This window comes from Littorina saxatilis, linkage group LG11 (genome assembly GCF_037325665.1).
Source record: "Littorina saxatilis isolate snail1 linkage group LG11, US_GU_Lsax_2.0, whole genome shotgun sequence".
In the NCBI taxonomy this organism is placed as follows: domain Eukaryota; kingdom Metazoa; phylum Mollusca; class Gastropoda; order Littorinimorpha; family Littorinidae; genus Littorina; species Littorina saxatilis.
The window spans coordinates 39,949,579-39,965,742 of record NC_090255.1 but is presented as its reverse complement, the minus strand read 5'-3'; the positions used below and the strand labels follow the sequence as shown (position 1 = coordinate 39,965,742).

At 42.6% G+C, this 16,164-nt stretch overlaps 2 long non-coding RNA genes across 6 annotated transcripts; both read right to left on the bottom strand.

Annotated features, from left to right (window-relative positions):
• Positions 1-118: 118 nt before the first annotated feature.
• On the bottom strand, positions 119-4,306 carry LOC138980442 (uncharacterized). Of its 3 annotated transcripts, XR_011460330.1 has the most exons (5): positions 3,576-4,306; positions 3,188-3,337; positions 2,686-2,746; positions 2,097-2,216; positions 119-1,328 (listed from the first exon to the last, which is right to left on the bottom strand). It is a non-coding gene; the product is annotated as an uncharacterized lncRNA (long non-coding RNA). The 3 variants fall into 3 exon arrangements; XR_011460329.1 differs by having other exon boundaries at positions 3,188-4,304; XR_011460328.1 differs by lacking the exons at positions 3,188-3,337; positions 3,576-4,306 and having other exon boundaries at positions 2,097-3,131.
• A 937-nt stretch (positions 4,307-5,243) lies between these two features.
• On the bottom strand, positions 5,244-9,417 carry LOC138980441 (uncharacterized). 3 transcript variants are annotated; one of them, XR_011460327.1, is made up of 5 exons: positions 8,699-9,417; positions 8,311-8,460; positions 7,809-7,869; positions 7,220-7,339; positions 5,244-6,449 (listed from the first exon to the last, which is right to left on the bottom strand). It is a non-coding gene; the product is annotated as an uncharacterized lncRNA (long non-coding RNA). The 3 variants fall into 3 exon arrangements; XR_011460326.1 differs by having other exon boundaries at positions 8,311-9,417; XR_011460325.1 differs by lacking the exons at positions 8,311-8,460; positions 8,699-9,417 and having other exon boundaries at positions 7,220-8,254.
• Between the last annotated feature and the right edge of the window lie 6,747 nt (positions 9,418-16,164).

The following is a 16,164-nucleotide window of genomic DNA, read 5'->3' as shown; positions in this document are numbered from 1 at the left end:
AAGTTGCATGTGAATATTGAAGAACTGACCAAACACATCAGTGTTAAATTGAGCAACATGATTGGAATCAAATTTTTGCACACAGATGGGGAAAAGAATCAAACACAAGTGAAGTTGATTTGATTAAAAGAATATTTTATTGATCAAAAACCAAAACGCAGACTGACAGAGTAAGTAGATTTGTGCAAACAATTTTATTTTCCTCTCCTCTCCTCTTCTTATGCACTAGGTGTCATTGTGACAACTGTGAGCTCATGGACACAATCAAAGAATGTCGCTGTTGCACAGAAATGGAGCAAATGGAAGCCTTGATGAGACAAGGTGTGAACTGCATAACTCATCACCCAGGATTCCAGTCAGTGTGTCTGGATATCTACTACTTCGTACTTGCTACAGATGGTGCCAGCAACAGTATGGAAGAGATATAGCTGATGAAAACAGGTATATATATAATATATCAAGGAGCAAAATTACAAATTATGGTTCAATGTAATAGATTCATTTACATATATGTCACGCTACTTTTCCTATACTGTCACCTGGTTGTCACGACATATATATGTCGCGTTACTGGCTCAGTCTGTTTGGTCGGTTCCGATTACCTCCCATGAATGCGAAAACCTATATGATCGTTTTTCTTTATTTTTCTCCCTGTTAATTCACCAGTGGCTATGTAACCTGTGTTGCAGAATTGCACCAGTGTAAGGGTTTTAAAATAACATTTACACCCAAACCAAATGTCTTGCTGCAATGTAAATTTTATCATCGACACCATGTGATACAGTATACATGGGAAAGATGTCTGCTGCCTGATATTCATGCATTTTTAGTTTACTTGGAAAGTACTATGTACATGGACATTACATAGCATGCCTAATTTTGTCTGTGTGCAGTCGCTACCGCTGCACTGCATACCGTATGCTGGCAAAGTTTGCATGGGGATGGCTGGGCAAGGATGTACGAGTAACTCTCCCTGCTTCTGCTGTCAGGAAGATCCGGGAAACCTTTCCTAACGCTACAGGCAATTACACAGGATATTTGGAACCCGAAAACTAGTTCTTTTGACAGTTTACTATTGTGCCAGTAGATATTTTGAAGCAGTTGTGAAGGTTAAACATTCACATCTACAGGTCCTGACTACATGTGGTCGTATTAGCACCCCTTGTAGCTGTACCGAGACTTTAGTGCTCTGACTGCCTGTTCTTTGTTAGGCTTGGCATATTGTTCACAAAGGCGCGGAGGCAACTGCTTGATGGACCGTTCCATGTCTTGGATGCTGTGTGTAGAGGCCAAGTCCACCACTCGTTCCATCAGTCTCCCCACATAAGCTGCAAACAAATGAGAACTTTATTAAGTGACCCTCCACCAACTTTGAAATAGGCATACTCTTCTGTGGCTGTTAGTGTTACCTTCCCCTGCACTGTTGTATGGATTGCTCCTGTATGAATGTGTATAAAAATGGTTTCTCTTTATTTTCTTTGAGCAGCCAAAGAAAAAAAAATGTTGCAATACATTTGTGACTATGATTGCTATTTGTTACTCTCTGATCTCCATTAGGCCAAAAAAAAAAAATTGTCTGTTTCTGGTCACCCGACCGACCCTAAATTTCGGCGCCGACCCTAAACTTTTTTTTTCCCAAACTCAAATTTTGTTGTTGTTGCTGTTGTGGTAAAGGACAGGGTGAGAAAATGAACAACAAAAACGTGTGAAAACGAAAGTCCGCTGACGATTTGTAAATGTGTTAAGCGTCTTGTCTCTATGTATAGTGAATCCAGTCTCTTTGCGCGATTTTTAAAGTTAGTTTTATTGGTCTACATTTGGGGTAAAAAAAAAAAATTTAAAAAAAAATTAAAAAAATCCCGACCTACCGACCCTATTTTTTTTAGCCATGTTACCAGAAACAGACAATTTTTTTTTTGTTGGCCTTAACTTAAATGTTTGGAAGTTATTCTTCTACATCTTTCATGCTTATCCAATGGGCCATTATTTTGTATGTACTTGCAAACCGAACAACACAAAAATAACTTCTGTACCAAAAGTCTGAGCTTGTGAGAGTAAAAGAACATTTACCAAAGGTGCAATCCACTTTCACTTACTGGATGGAATAGTCCTTCTTTGATTTCCTGTAGACCAAACTGTAGCGTTCCTTTCCGGTCTGGTCAGAAGCCTGCAGTCTGTTGTTGTTTTCGTTAAAATGCAGAGCAGCTATGATTGTCCTGAAACAGTGTTTCATTTGACAAGGTACAGTATTTTGTAATTGCAAGTTCCATATCTCTATTGCCTACCTGCTTTGACACAATTGTGGAAATTATTGACAGAGCACAACATACTGCAAAGAAATTCCTCTTAGTATCTCCAGCTGAAATGTGATAGGATGAGTGCACAATACCAACCCCCACACATGTACACTTTTGCATAGTGCTAGCAGGTATAGTGCTCATTTTAAGGCTTACTATCATTAAGCAAAAACTATCAGTCTGCTAAAGACATATCATCTGTACATTAAAAAACTGCAGATTATGACAGTTGATATTTGATATCCAGAAATAGTCTAAAGTCTAAAACTTTCCTGACTACTCTTGTGACGTCTTGTCTGAAAATAATTAATTGACCCACCACCCATACACACACACCATATATATAAACAGGACCACCACCACCACTTTTTTTAAATAATTTACTTACTTTTCTGTGCAGCCTTTGGGGTGACTTGAATTTTCTTGTTTCTTTTTATCCTGCGGTGTGTCTGAAGTAAAATATTGTCACCAATTTATGCAAAAAATCTGCCAGAAAATGATGATAATACAATAACAGTTGCTCAATGGATAAGTTAGTAGAGTATTTCACTGACAGATCTAGATATATTTACTCATTCACATCAATTCGGAACAGCATGTGACACAAAGTGACAATATATATGTACATGAATACAATTACAGGGTCTGCAAGTGCAACACATGTATCCAATGACTTATCAATAAACACAGCTAAAATTAGAAACTCTGAATCAGATACAAATGTGTGCCAAAGTGGATCAGCCTCACATTTAGTAGTTACAGTGTCAGCTATAATATGCTTGATAAGAAGTGTGAATGACGAAGTACTGCAATGAATGACTGTGGGATTGGGAACAAGCAGATCTGTACTGTCTATACAATAAAAAAAAATTAAAAAATGCAATGCCTACCTCTGTCTGAGTGCTTGCATACACTGGCGAAGGTTTGTCAGTTTCACTAGCTCCATCACAAGATCCTGACAAATCAGCTGTATGATGGTCAGATGGTTTAGGTTTTACATCACATTCACAAGGCCCAACTGCCAAAACATCTTCCAGATTCTGCAAGCACAATATTACAATCATTCTTTAGTCCTCTATTTCTGTATTTTTTTTAAGTTAAAACAATTTTAACACTCAAGAAAACAGAATTTTCTACTCAAAGCTTACAAATGTACTAAGTTTTATTCAGTGAAAGTTGACAAATGCAGCGCCCTTTTATAGAATTTTTCAATAATGGCATTGTCAGTGTCACTGAACCTATTAGTATTCTTCATAACAATACAATTTTCCACCTTACCCTTTGGTGTTCCCTTTTGGCAAAGGCTCCTCTGACTCGAACACTGCTTTGGAGCCACAATGGCAGAGCAAATTGGCGCTGTAACTGCCGTTGTTACTTGTGTCACAGTGCTGCTGGCTGTGGAGACAGATGCCACGCCCACGGTACTCGAGCAAGTCACCGTTGTGACTGTTGTTGGCGCCAGACGATGCGGTTTTTGCACTGTTGGCACTGGTTTATGGTTTAAAACCATCTTCGCTTAAGTCCAAAACTTGCAGCCAGTGCAATCTTTCTTGGATAGCAATCCGTAGTGAAGTGCAGACTGCATATCCGTGAGTTCTGGTTCGGCGTACCAAAACTTGGTCTGAAATCTGCTCGGCAAGTTTGAACGAATTTAATCCACTGTCGCCGAGTTTCTGCATCAGTAGGAAACTGATGCAATGTAAAACCATCAGCATGCTTGCTGTTACACTCCGCAACTGCACAGTAGTAACCGACTTTCCTTCGCCGTTTGAAAGGGGGAACGTCTGTTTCGGTAGAAGATACAACCGCAGAGTTACAACCGTCCGCCATGATGTTCCACGAGTGACGTCACTGGCCTCAGGGCCGCCCGGTGCAGTTTGATCAGGTGCGCGAAATCGGATTTTATTAAATAAAAAATCAGCAACACAAAATTTTGCAAAATCGTTTTCGGAATATTAACCTGGGTTGTGACACAAATGTTTTGAACAGAAAAAAGTTTTGCTCTCTGGTTGGTCTTTAAAGACCAACCAGAGTGCAAACTTTTTATTGTGCCACTGGAAAGGGCTTTATAACAGGACCGCAAAAATATAATTATATCAAGTTCCATCTCCTCCGATCGCGCGTAATTGGCTATTGAAAGTGCCCATTCTCACCTGTAATTAACTATAAGGGAAACAATCTTAAAATTTTGCCATCGCTTAACTCCCCTGGCTAGTGACGTCAAACGTGGAACACACTGAGCGAGTAAACATGGCGTCAAGCGATGCAGAGAGAGACGTTGCATTGCAACTCTCGTGTGAAAGCAGCGATTTCGACTCGGATTTAGAGATGAACGTGTTCCAAACACAATCACAATCTTGTGGAGCCCCTCAACCATACCAGTTTGAGCCTCAGATTTCGAGTAGCGACGATGATGGCAGTGAAGGAGAAAGACAGGCACATGACCAAGTGCCCCAAGTCGTCTGAACTCGATGCATTGGTAAATTTCACACTGTGCGATTACTTACCATTTTGTGACACTGTTTGCTTACATTATCAGAGATTTTGAAGATCTGAACACAACAAAGCTAGGCATAGAATACCAACTATTGAAAGTTAACAATCACTGTCAACAATCAACTCAGTGTTCATTTCATGTGTTTATTTTTCATCAGTGCAGAACTTTCAATATAATCTCCTCTGTGAATAGCAACAGCATCTTTTTTTTAGTTTGTGGAATTGTAGTACTTGAGTTTGTTTCTTTTTTTCCATAGGATTGTCATGTTTGTGTGTCTTTGTATCACCAGGATTGAATGTGTTTTTTTTATTTTTTATTTTTTTTTTAAGGAAAGTTGCATGTGAATATTGAAGAACTGACCAAACACATCAGTGTTAAATTGAGCAACATGATTGGAATCAAATTTTTGCACACAGATGGGGAAAAGAATCAAACACAAGTGAAGTTGATTTGATTAAAAGAATATTTTATTGATCAAAAACCAAAACGCAGACTGACAGAGTAAGTAGATTTGTGCAAACAATTTTATTTTCCTCTCCTCTCCTCTTCTTATGCACTAGGTGTCATTGTGACAACTGTGAGCTCATGGACACAATCAAAGAATGTCGCTGTTGCACAGAAATGGAGCAAATGGAAGCCTTGATGAGACAAGGTGTGAACTGCATAACTCATCACCCAGGATTCCAGTCAGTGTGTCTGGATATCTACTACTTCGTACTTGCTACAGATGGTGCCAGCAACAGTATGGAAGAGATATAGCTGATGAAAACAGGTATATATATAATATATCAAGGAGCAAAATTACAAATTATGGTTCAATGTAATAGATTCATTTACATGTCACGCTACTTTTCCTATACTGTCACCTGGTTGTCACGACATATATATGTCGCGTTACTGGCTCAGTCTGTTTGGTCGGTTCCGATTACCTCCCATGAATGCGAAAACCTATATGATCGTTTTTCTTTATTTTTCTCCCTGTTAATTCACCAGTGGCTATGTAACCTGTGTTGCAGAATTGCACCAGTGTAAGGGTTTTAAAATAACATTTACACCCAAACCAAATGTCTTGCTGCAATGTAAATTTTATCATCGACACCATGTGATACAGTATACATGGGAAAGATGTCTGCTGCCTGATATTCATGCATTTTTAGTTTACTTGGAAAGTACTATGTACATGGACATTACATAGCATGCCTAATTTTGTCTGTGTGCAGTCGCTACCGCTGCACTGCATACCGTATGCTGGCAAAGTTTGCATGGGGATGGCTGGGCAAGGATGTACGAGTAACTCTCCCTGCTTCTGCTGTCAGGAAGATCCGGGAAACCTTTCCTAACGCTACAGGCAATTACACAGGATATTTGGAACCCGAAAACTAGTTCTTTTGACAGTTTACTATTGTGCCAGTAGATATTTTGAAGCAGTTGTGAAGGTTAAACATTCACATCTACAGGTCCTGACTACATGTGGTCGTATTAGCACCCCTTGTAGCTGTACCGAGACTTTAGTGCTCTGACTGCCTGTTCTTTGTTAGGCTTGGCATATTGTTCACAAAGGCGCGGAGGCAACTGCTTGATGGACCGTTCCATGTCTTGGATGCTGTGTGTAGAGGCCAAGTCCACCACTCGTTCCATCAGTCTCCCCACATAAGCTGCAAACAAATGAGAACTTTATTAAGTGACCCTCCACCAACTTTGAAATAGGCATACTCTTCTGTGGCTGTTAGTGTTACCTTCCCCTGCACTGTTGTATGGATTGCTCCTGTATGAATGTGTATAAAAATGGTTTCTCTTTATTTTCTTTGAGCAGCCAAAGAAAAAAAAATGTTGCAATACATTTGTGACTATGATTGCTATTTGTTACTCTCTGATCTCCATTAGGCCAAAAAAAAAAAATTGTCTGTTTCTGGTCACCCGACCGACCCTAAATTTCGGCGCCGACCCTAAACTTTTTTTTCCCAAACTCAAATTTTGTTGTTGTTGCTGTTGTGGTAAAGGACAGGGTGAGAAAATGAACAACAAAAACGTGTGAAAACGAAAGTCCGCTGACGATTTGTAAATGTGTTGAGCGTCTTGTCTCTATGTATAGTGAATCCAGTCTCTTTGCGCGATTTTTAAAGTTAGTTTTATTGGTCTACATTTGGGGTAAAAATAAAAAAATAAAAAAATAAAAATTAAAAAAATCCCGACCTACAGACCCTATTTTTTTTAGCCATGTTACCAGAAACAGACAATTTTTTTTTTGTTGGCCTTAACTTAAATGTTTGGAAGTTATTCTTCTACATCTTTCATGCTTATCCAATGGGCCATTATTTTGTATGTACTTGCAAACCGAACAACACAAAAATAACTTCTGTACCAAAAGTCTGAGCTTGTGAGAGTAAAAGAACATTTACCAAAGGTGCAATCCACTTTCACTTACTGGATGGAATAGTCCTTCTTTGATTTCCTGTAGACCAAACTGTAGCGTTCCTTTCCGGTCTGGTCAGAAGCCTGCAGTCTGTTGTTGTTTTCGTTAAAATGCAGAGCAGCTATGATTGTCCTGAAACAGTGTTTCATTTGACAAGGTACAGTATTTTGTAATTGCAAGTTCCATATCTCTATTGCCTACCTGCTTTGACACAATTGTGGAAATTATTGACAGAGCACAACATACTGCAAAGAAATTCCTCTTAGTATCTCCAGCTGAAATGTGATAGGATGAGTGCACAATACCAACCCCCACACATGTACACTTTTGCATAGTGCTAGCAGGTATAGTGCTCATTTTAAGGCTTACTATCATTAAGCAAAAACTATCAGTCTGCTAAAGACATATCATCTGTACATTAAAAAACTGCAGATTATGACAGTTGATATTTGATATCCAGAAATAGTCTAAAGTCTAAAACTTTCCTGACTACTCTTGTGACGTCTTGTCTGAAAATAATTAATTGACCCACCACCCATACACACACACCATATATATAAACAGGACCACCACCACCACTTTTTTTAAATAATTTACTTACTTTTCTGTGCAGCCTTTGGGGTGACTTGAATTTTCTTGTTTCTTTTTATCCTGCGGTGTGTCTGAAGTAAAATATTGTCACCAATTTATGCAAAAAATCTGCCAGAAAATGATGATAATACAATAACAGTTGCTCAATGGATAAGTTAGTAGAGTATTTCACTGACAGATCTAGATATATTTACTCATTCACATCAATTCGGAACAGCATGTGACACAAAGTGACAATATATATGTACATGAATACAATTACAGGGTCTGCAAGTGCAACACATGTATCCAATGACTTATCAATAAACACAGCTAAAATTAGAAACTCTGAATCAGATACAAATGTGTGCCAAAGTGGATCAGCCTCACATTTAGTAGTTACAGTGTCAGCTATAATATGCTTGATAAGAAGTGTGAATGACGAAGTACTGCAATGAATGACTGTGGGATTGGGAACAAGCAGATCTGTACTGTCTATACAATAAAAAAAAATTAAAAAATGCAATGCCTACCTCTGTCTGAGTGCTTGCATACACTGGCGAAGGTTTGTCAGTTTCACTAGCTCCATCACAAGATCCTGACAAATCAGCTGTATGATGGTCAGATGGTTTAGGTTTTACATCACATTCACAAGGCCCAACTGCCAAAACATCTTCCAGATTCTGCAAGCACAATATTACAATCATTCTTTAGTCCTCTATTTCTGTATTTTTTTTAAGTTAAAACAATTTTAACACTCAAGAAAACAGAATTTTCTACTCAAAGCTTACAAATGTACTAAGTTTTATTCAGTGAAAGTTGACAAATGCAGCGCCCTTTTATAGAATTTTTCAATAATGGCATTGTCAGTGTCACTGAACCTATTAGTATTCTTCATAACAATACAATTTTCCACCTTACCCTTTGGTGTTCCCTTTTGGCAAAGGCTCCTCTGACTCGAACACTGCTTTGGAGCCACAATGGCAGAGCAAATTGGCGCTGTAACTGCCGTTGTTACTTGTGTCACAGTGCTGCTGGCTGTGGAGACAGATGCCACGCCCACGGTACTCGAGCAAGTCACCGTTGTGACTGTTGTTGGCGCCAGACGATGCGGTTTTTGCACTGTTGGCACTGGTTTATGGTTTAAAACCATCTTCGCTTAAGTCCAAAACTTGCAGCCAGTGCAATCTTTCTTGGATAGCAATCCGTAGTGAAGTGCAGACTGCATATCCGTGAGTTCTGGTTCGGCGTACCAAAACTTGGTCTGAAATCTGCTCGGCAAGTTTGAACGAATTTAATCCACTGTCGCCGAGTTTCTGCATCAGTAGGAAACTGATGCAATGTAAAACCATCAGCATGCTTGCTGTTACACTCCGCAACTGCACAGTAGTAACCGACTTTCCTTCGCCGTTTGAAAGGGGGAACGTCTGTTTCGGTAGAAGATACAACCGCAGAGTTACAACCGTCCGCCATGATGTTCCACGAGTGACGTCACTGGCCTCAGGGCCGCCCGGTGCAGTTTGATCAGGTGCGCGAAATCGGATTTTATTAAATAAAAAATCAGCAACACAAAATTTTGCAAAATCGTTTTCGGAATATTAACCTGGGTTGTGACACAAATGTTTTGAACAGAAAAAAGTTTTGCTCTCTGGTTGGTCTTTAAGGTGGAGTAATTTATTCGTTTTTATTCGTCAGGGGAGTAACATTTTTGTACTAAATGTTTACTCGGAACACACCTGTTATGGGGAGTTATTTTCTCGTGTTATGGGGGAGTAATTTTTTTGTAAAGGGAGTAAAACTTTTGTACGAAATTTTTACTCCGGAGTAAAAAATCTCGTGGGAGTAATTTTCTCGTGTTACACCGGCTATTTTGTTTCTGACACTGATTCCGTGTGTGGTTTTGTTTCTTTGACAAATAAACAAGCAGACAGACAGGTGAACAAACACATAGACAGACAGTCTGTCATACAACACGGACACACAAGTAGGCAAATAAACAGACAAACAGCCAAAGAAGACGGATAGACACATCACAATGATCACTGAGTAAGGGAGGTAACAAAGCATGTCGGCTACACTGACAATGTTAGCATGATCGACCAACCAATTTTTATTTTCAAGTAAATGTTTTGGTATAAATGCTGAGATGTTCTCTGGTCTTTTTGAAGACAGAAACTCATCTTTTAGGAGGAATCCGAGCTATAATAATAATGGATTTTGTGGCGGAGAAATAGAGTTATCTTTTCTTGCCTTGGTACAAGCTACCTGACAAATGCCGATGACAGTAAGAACAGAAACCACTCTACCCTTCACACAATAAAATCAAGGACTTGTGTCACGATAAAACTAAACGGCGCCGTGGGGTTTACCGAGTAGCGGCATGTGCTACCTGACATGGTGATACTGCCAGCGTTGACTTTGAAGCTTAGTTCGGGTCTGTGACGTAACGCGAAGGGCAAACAAAGGGAGAGGAAGCAGCGTACCTTGGGGAACACTCAGCAGCCACACCTCTCCCACACAGAACGCAGTGACGGAGTAAAGGTGATGGCGGCAAAACCAATGACGCGGACCATCAGACGAGAAGTAATTCCTCCATAAAGTCATTATTCCTGATCCTTCCAGTCTTCCCTGCCCTCGCCGGAATAGTGTTAAACGAAACGAAAATGTCCTTTCACAAACAAACCGGTCTGGCTCTCCTTGGTATGTACACATACCCGGGCCAGTGGAGTGTCTGTTAAATGTACCTTCTTTGCCGTGAAGACCAGCTTGTCAGTCACCGTGGATCTGTCTAGGCTGTTCCCTGGGATAAAGGTATTGGTCCACTTGGACACATACCAAAACCCTACAACCTGACTGCTTGCTATACACCGGCACGGTTGGCCTAGTGGTAAGGTTGGCCTAGTGGTAAGGCGTCCGCCCCGTGATCGGGAGGTCGTGGGTTCGAACCCCGGCCGGGTCATACCTAAGACTTTAACATTGGCAATCTAGTGGCTGCTCCGCCTGGCGTCTGGCATTATGGGGTTAGTGCTAGGACTGGTTGGTCCGGTGTCAGAATAATGTGACTGGGTGAGACATGAAGCCTGTGCTGCGACTTCTGTCTTGTGTGTGGCGCACGTTATATGTCAAAGCAGCACCGCCCTGATATGGCCCTTCGTGGTCGGCTGGGCGTTAAGCAAACAAACCAAAAAAACTGCTTGCTATGCTGCTGAATGTTTAAAAAAAAATTGTTTTAGTTTATACGAATTAACTTCATCATTTCCTGACACCTGTCCTATGTCAATCTGCAAAATCACTGAATCCAACGAGAGAGAAAAATCGCGTTCTGCGCAGAACTGATGCAGCCAAGCTGTTGTTCTTGCCATGTGTCAGAACTGATGCAGCCAAGCTGTTGTTCTTGCCATGTGTCAGAACTGATGCAGCCAAGCTGTTGTTCTTGCCATGTGTCAGAACTGATGCAGCCAAGCTGTTGTTCTTGCCATGTGTCAGAACTGATGCAGCCAAGCTGTTGTTCTTGCCATGTGTCAGAACTGATGCAGCCAAGCTGTTGTTCTTGCCATGTGTCAGAACTGATGCAGCCAAGCTGTTGTTCTTGCCATGTGTCAGAACTGATGCAGCCAAGCTGTTGTTCTTGCCATGTGTCAGAACTGATGCAGCCAAGCTGTTGTTCTTGCCATGTGTCAGAACTGATGCAGCCAAGCTGTTGTTCTTGCCATATGTCAAACTGGAAGGCTGCTCTTACTTTTCCATCGTAGTGTAAAAGCCTGGACAGATCTGTAGCGGTTTACACGATCGCTTACATAGGACGAAATACATCTTTAACTCGAAGAAAAAGTTGTTGGTGTTGGCTGCGGAGACTTGACATCAAAGTTCTGCATTTTAGTAAAAACTAGACTTCTTCAGTCACGTACTTAGGATCGGCTTTTTACGATGGATAAGACCATCCCTCCACTTGGTCACACACACAAAGCTAACACCCTGGCTGCTCGCTGTGAGAAGTTGGAGTTTTGGGGGTTATTTGACTCATATAAAAACAAATTAAAAATTAATGTCTGCACTTTTATTAAATGGACTAGAGCTAGAACGAGAATGATGCAACACTGCTAATGAAAGTTCATGATCAACCGTGTTTCAGAAAGCATCGACACGGTCCTTGGACTGCACTTAAAAGCGGAGTGCCTGAATTAGAGCTGAACTGATTTTCAAATAGAACGAATTTTTTTTGTTTCTTCGTTCATGGGCTGAAACTCCCACGGCTTTTACGTGTATGACCGTTTTTACCCCGCCATTTAGGCAGCCATACGCCGCTTTCTGAGGAAGCATGCTGGGTATTTTCGTGTTTCTATAACCCACCGAACTCTGACATGGATTACAGGATCTTTTTCGTGCGCACTTGGTCTTGTGCTTGCGTGTACACACGGGGGTGTTCGGACACCGAGGAGAGTCTGCACACAAAGTTGACTCTGAGAAATAAATCTCTCGCCGAACGTGGGGACGAACTCACGCTGACAGCGGACAACTGGATACAAATCCAGCGCGCTACCGACTGAGCTACATTCCCCGCCAAATAGAACGAATAAAAGAAACACTCAAACCATTAACACAGATTCACCCCTGACATCTGAGGCAGGTTTCACGGGCCAGCAACACAGTCGTCCAACTGCAATTCAACAAGTGAAATACAGTTATCCTGCGATATCGGGTTTCGTGAAACCCAGTTCAGTCGGCCGACTGTGCCTCTTCGCACGGGATTTTGCCCGATTACAGTGCTGCCTTCCCCTAGCTAGCACCGCGTTCGGACACCAGCAGACGGGATACGAGGCGGTGATCCTACTGTCAGTTTGACCACCGCTAGCTCATGAAACCGACCCCAGGACAAACCTGCTGCAGTGATAAAATAAGACGCATTAGATATGACGGGCGTGCGTTGTGGCCTAGTGGATAAGACATCGGCCTCCTTATCGGAAGGTCGTGAGTTCAAATCCCGGGCGCGTTAAGGCCCCAGTAAGGGCTAGATGTTCTTCAAAAATCGATTTTTTTCGTCTTTAAATGTAAGTGCCATGTATGCATGCATAAAACATTAAAATGTATTGTGTAGTTTATTTTTTTTGGTCTAGGGCACCTCACTCCAGATTTACCTTCAAAGTAGGTGGGTGTGCCAAAATTCCTGTTGTTGTTGTTGGTGGTGGTGGTGTTGTTGTTGTTGTTGTTGTTGTTGACGGTTGTTGTTGTGAAACAATTTCACGAATTGACATTGCTGTTAAAGATTAATCCGATGAACAATAATCGGGCAATAACGACGAAGCAAATTTAAAAAATATATACTTGAAATGAAATCCCATGTTGCACAGAACGCAGACAGCTGGCCTGGGTGTTGAATGTTGGACTGTGTCCAGGTGGAGGGATACTGTTATTTCATTCAACATCCCAGACGGGTCTGTGGTGATGTACACGATGGTCTAACTTCAGGTGGAGGGATACTGTTATTTCATTCAACATCCCAGACGGGTCTGTGGTGATGTACACGATGGTCTAAGTTCAGGGGAAGGGAGGCATCATTCAAAATCCCAGACGGGTCTGTGGTGATGTACACGATGGTCTAACTTCAGGGGAAGGGAGGCATCATTCAACATCCCAGACGGGTCTGTGGTGATGTACACGATGGTCTAAGTTCAGGGGAAGGGAGGCATCATTCAACATCCCAGACGGGTCTGTGGTGATGTACACGATGGTCTAAGTTCAGGGAAAGGGAGGCATCATTCAAAATCCCAGACGGGTCTGTGGTGATGTACACGATGGTCTAACTTCAGGGGAAGGGAGGCATCATTCAACATCCCAGACGGGTCTGTGGTGATGTACACGATGGTCTAAGTTCAGGGGAAGGGAGGCATCATTCAACATCCCAGACGGGTCTGTGGTGATGTACACGATGGTCTAAGTTCAGGGAAAGGGAGGCATCATTCAAAATCCCAGACGGGTCTGTGGTGATGTACACGATGGTCTAACTTCAGGGGAAGGGAGGCATCATTCAACATCCCAGACGGGTCTGTGGTGATGTACACGATGGTCTAAGTTCAGGGGAAGGGAGGCATCATTCAACATCCCAGACGGGTCTGTGGTGATGTACACGATGGTCTAAGTTCAGGGGAAGGGAGGCATCATTCAAAATTCCAGACGGGTCTGTGGTGATGTACACGATGGTCTAAGTTCAGGGGAAGGGAGGCATCATTCAAAATTCCAGACGGGTCTGTGGTGATGTACACGATGGTCTAACTTCAGGGGAAGGGAGGCATCATTTAAAATCCCAGACGGGTCTGTGGTGATGTACACGATGGTCTAAGTTCAGGGGAAGGGGGGCATCATTCAAAATCCCAGACGGGTCTGTGGTGATGTACACGATGGTCTAAGTTCAGGGGAAGGGGGGCATCATTCAAAATCCCAGACGGGTCTGTGGTGATTTACACGATGGTCTAAGTTCAGGGGAAGGGAGGCATCATTCAACATCCCAGACGGGTCTGTGGTGATGTACACGATGGTCTAAGTTCAGGGGAAGGGAGGCATCATTCAACATCCCAGACGGGTCTGTGGTGATGTACACGATGGTCTAAGTTCAGGAGAAGGGAGGCATCATTCAAAATCCCAGACGGGTCTGTGGTGATGTACACGATGGTCTAACTTCAGGAGAAGGGAGGCATCATTCAAAATCCCAGACGGGTCTGTGGTGATGTACACGATGGTCTAAGTTCAGGAGAAGGGAGGCATCATTCAAAATCCCAGACGGGTCTGTGGTGATGTACACGATGGTCTAAGTTCAGGAGAAGGGAGGCATCATTCAAAATCCCAGACGGGTCTGTGGTGATGTGCAAGATGGTCTAAGTTCAGGGGAAGGTCCAGGCATCTTTGAAAGCACAGACGGGCGCAGTGGCGTTGTGGTAAGACGTCGGCCTCATAATCGGGAGGTCATAAGTTCGAATCAGTCCCGGTCGCCGCCGCCTGGTGGGTTAAGAGTGGAGATTTTTCCGATCTCCCAGGTCAACTTATGTGCAAACCTGCTAGTGACTTAACCCCCTTCGTGTGTACACGCAAGCACAAGACCAAGTGCGCACGGAAAAGATCCTGTAATCCATGTCGGTGAGTTATAGAAACACGAAAATACCCAGCATGCCTACTCAACAAAAGCGGAGTGAAGCTGACTATGCTCTCAGAGTATAGTGTGGGGAACCCAAATCAGTGGGCAAGGAGGCATCATTCAAAATCCCAGACGGGTCTGTGGTGATGTACAAGATGGTCTAAGTTCAGGGGAAGGGAGACATCATTCAAAATCCCAGACGGGTCTGTGGTGATGTACACGATGGTCTAAGTTCAGGGGAAGGGAGACATCATTCAAAATCCCAGACGGGTCTGTGGTGATGTACACGATGGTCTAAGTTCAGGGGAAGGGAGACATCATTCAAAATCCCAGACGGGTCTGTGGTGATGTACACGATGGTCTAAGTTCAGGGGAAGGGAGACATCATTCAACATCCCAGACGGGTCTGTGGTGATGTACACGATGGTCTAAGTTCAGGGGAAGGGAGGCATCTTTGAAAGCACAGACGGGCGCAGTGGCGTTGTGGCCAAGACGTCGGCCTCCTAATCGGGAGGTCATAAGTTCGAATCAGTCCCGGTCGCTGCCGCCTGGTGGGTTAAGAGTGGAGATTTTTCCGATCTCCCAGGTCAACTTATGTGCAGACCTGCTAGTGACTTAACCCCCTTCGTGTGTACACGCAAGCACAAGACCAAGTGCGCACGGAAAAGATCCTGTAATCCATGTCGGAGTGCGGTGAGTTATGGAAACACGAAAATACCCAGCATGCCTACTCAACGAAAGCAGAGTGAAGCTGACTATGCTCTTAGAGTATAGTGTGGGGAACCCAAATCAGTGGGCAAACTACGAGCTCACACCGTTCACCAGAAAAATTCTGGAACGCTGAAGAAGAAGAAGAAGAAGAAGAAAGCACAGTCCTCGCCGTCTCAGATTCATCAGCAAGCTGATTACACCCATGCAATGAAAGAACAATGGACACTTTACCCGGACCAACAATTTTTACTAAGAGAAAGAGAGGTGAAGGCGGAGACCGTACTAGGCCATTGGCGCTCTCTAGACAACCATGGTACCACTGATGCATTTGCATACAAATAACGTGTGATCGACAAGAAGACAAGACTAAGTAAGAGAAACGGCAATCCCGATTTTCAAGTAGGCCTAGTGTGCATCTTAACTTCCAGGCTCTATTCTGCTCCCTATGTCCCTTCTTCTTTCTTACTTTGCAATTCGGAACTCATTGTTTACTGCTTGTCAATGTTGAAAAGACATTAGCCCGTCCTCACACTCAGTCACACACACACAC